This window comes from Echinops telfairi, unplaced genomic scaffold (assembly GCF_000313985.2).
Source record: "Echinops telfairi isolate 266 unplaced genomic scaffold, ASM31398v2 ScPeMD7_19;HRSCAF=73, whole genome shotgun sequence".
Taxonomy (NCBI): Eukaryota; Metazoa; Chordata; class Mammalia; order Afrosoricida; family Tenrecidae; genus Echinops; species Echinops telfairi.
The window spans coordinates 1,964,142-1,967,517 of record NW_022103916.1 but is presented as its reverse complement, the minus strand read 5'-3'; the positions used below and the strand labels follow the sequence as shown (position 1 = coordinate 1,967,517).

Here is a 3,376-nt window from a genome sequence, read left to right as displayed (position 1 = left end):
CTATAAAGTCTGTGAATCTCAGCAAACCCTTGGATGTCAATATCTAGATGGTGTGTCTTTGTCTTGTCCTTGTCCTGTTTAAGGCTTAATAAATGTTCTCTTTAAACCTATTTGAGATTTGGGGTCTTTTTTGTACCTTAAAACACTAGAAGCTGAGATTAACAGAAATAAATCCTCAGTCCCAATGCCAAACGAAACTCACTATGAATGAGTCAGTGTTGACTTGTAGCAGCACTGTAGGACACAGAATTGCCCCTGTGGGTTTCTTGGGTACTAAAATTTTTACAGGAGCAGAAAGCCTCATCTTTCTCTCTTGGAGCAACTGGTGATCTCAAACTGTTGACCTTGTGTTTAGCAGCCCAGGTAATATACTACATCAGCAGGGCTCCTAGAGACAAAGCTCCAGATCTCAGCACTGAGAAAGCAAAAAGACAAAAAGGCCTTCTAGTGGATTTAGGAGAAGATAAGTCAAACCTAGTATCATGTAGTCACTGCCACTGAATCAATTCCAACTCATAACAACCCTATAGGACAGCATGGAACTGCCCCTGTGGGTTTCCGAGACTGTAAATCTTTATGGGAGTAGAGAGCCTCATCTTTCTCCCATGGAGAAGCTGGTAGTTTTGAACTACTTATCTAAGGTCTAATAACCCACTATGCCACCTCTTGCAAGGCATGGAGGCACTATATAGAATTTCCAAGACTGAATCCTTACAGGAGCAGATAGCCTCATCTTTTCACCCTTGGGGAAATGTTGTGTTTGAACTGCCATCCTACAATTATCAGCCCAAAGCCCAATGCACAGGACCATGATAAGGAACAAAACAAAACACACTGCTGTCAAGTTGATTTTGACTCGTATTGACCTTATATAAGGTTTTCAAGGCTTTGTGAATCTTTATGGAAGCAGATAACTCCCCCCCCCCACTGTAGAGCAGCTGACAGGTTTGAACAGCTGACCTTATGATTAGTAGTAAAATGCTTTCTTAACAGCACTACCACTCAGTGGAGACAAATCTAATGAATATAATTCGCTAGAAAATCACAAAACTCAGATTTTCAAAATATTACAAGAAGATATCGAAATGACAAATACCCAACAAAAATCAAAACAAAATCACAAGAAATAAAGAACTCTTTAGACATAATGTTAAATATGCTTAAATAAAGCCAAATATACACACCAAAAATAACAATAGGTATTAAGAAACAATTTGTGCACAAAATGAGACATTCAATAAGATTGAAAACACCAAAAACAGAACCAAAATTTTCTCGACCAGTCATGTCAACACAAGATGACAGAACTCATGTTGTAAGTTCTGATCAGGTCCAGGCTGCAACAGAGGCTTTGTGAAGTGCATTGCCAACAGTACAGTGCTACATTAGCCCTGATGCTTGTGCAATGTGGCATTTGGGTCAGCTGAAAAATAGAAAGACACAAACTGAAGCCCTACGATTTCTCCTTTTTGTGCTCTCGCTGTGGCTCAAACTGCTCATGGAGCATCCTCTTTCCTGTTGCCCTAAAACCTAAGCTTACTGCTGACAGGTGCCTGGACAAACAAGAGTGCTGGACATGGGATAGATATCAAAGGACGATCATGTTGTCTATAACTACCTGGCTCAGGAGAATGACGGGTGTGCCCGCAGTGCTTTTAAGCTACTACAACTCTATGAAGAATTTCAACTCTTTGAAGGTGTGGTGGGGGCTGTTGACCTGTGCGCAGCCCCAGGCACCTGGAGCCAAGTACTGAGTCAGAAAATTGACATGTGGTGGCTGTGGACTTGTAGGCTATGGCTCCGCTTCCAGGTGTGTTACAGATCCATGGGGACATCACTCGGCTATCTACTGTCAAGATCATTTAATACTTTGAGGGCTCCCCTGCAGTGTGTGATGGAGCTCATGATGTAACTGGCCTCCATGATGTGGATGAGTACATGCAGGCCCAGCTCCTCCTAGCTGCTCAGAACATTGCTACACACATTTTAAAACCAGGTAGCTGCTTTGTGGCCAAGATTTTCTGAGGCCATGAGGTGATGCTGCTCTACACAGCCAGCTGTGGGTCTTCTTCTCTAATGTGGTGTGTGTCAAATGCAGGAGCAACTCCAGTATTGAGGCCTTCCCTGTCTGTCAGGGTTACCACCCTTCTGAGGGCTTCATACCAGACCCTGTTGGACCACACTTATGACCCAGATTTCAACCAGCTGGATGGCTCCACCCTCATCATCATGTCACTTGTGACCTCTGGGGAACTGAGTGCCGATGATTCTATCCGAATCTACCCACTGGATCTCGAGGACGGCTCAGTGTACAGGTGCCCTCCACCCACACAGCCTCCCATCTCTCCACCATGCCAAGGGGCCTGTACACTGAAGAAGAATGGGCAGCTAATCAAGGAGTGTCACTTCCAGGAGACCCCTATCAACATAGTGGACATGTTGACCCAAACCCTGGTTGTCCCACCATTCTAAGCCCTGCTGCCCTCTGAGATAAAAGACAGTGATATGATTTGTCTGCTGTAACACATTGAGTTGATTAAAGTCAGAATCTGTTTGCTATCAGGAGAGCCAGAATTGGTATTGATGAATTTGTTTCACAATACCATCATCTCATCAACAAGGCTTGAATGTGCCCTGAAGCCCTGAGAGGGAATCTACAACCATGTAAACAACAAAGACACATTGCAGAAGTGTGTCTGCATGACAATGGGAATTCTAACGTGTGGTCTTACCGCTTCTCTAGATAGACCTTTCCAGGTCTGTCCTAATCATGTCCAGAATTTACCCCTAAAGTAGGGGTTCGGAACCAGCATAGAAATCTGGTATTCATGAACTCGATGAAGAAAAATATTACATCTTGATTTTCATTAATAGTTGAATCCCGGCATTCCGTGATGCTCACCTTCACGGTCACTGAAGACAAAGCTGGTGCATAAGCAAATGTGGTGAAGAAAGTTGATGGTTCCCAAGTATCAAAAGATACAGCGTCTGGGGCAGCAGTTCTCAACCTGTGGGTCACGACCCCTTTGGAGGCCAAAAGACGCTTTCACAGGGGTCGCCTAAGACCATCAGAAATCACATCTTTCCGATGGTCTTAGGAACCAAGACACCGCTCCTCTATTCATCTCCAGGCAGATCCACCCACATGCAGATACGCCCGCATACGGGTACCCGATGAGGTAGTTTATTGTGCCAACCTGGTCAATAAATACATGTGGGGTTAATTGAAGGGCAGAGGGATAAATGGCTCAGTGAGCCTCGCCTTTCTAGTTCTTGGGTCTCTTGCTTTGTGAAGGTCAGACCAGGGTGCAGCTGCCTTAGCCAGTTCCCTGCTTCAGCTGGCAAAGCTTACTTCCTGCAAGACATCCCTGAGGAG

At 44.6% G+C, this 3,376-nt stretch overlaps 1 pseudogene; it reads left to right on the top strand.

Annotated features, from left to right (window-relative positions):
* Positions 1–1,576: 1,576 nt before the first annotated feature.
* On the top strand, positions 1,577–2,523 carry LOC101657148 (annotated as a pseudogene).
* The last annotated feature ends 853 nt before the right edge of the window (positions 2,524–3,376 follow it).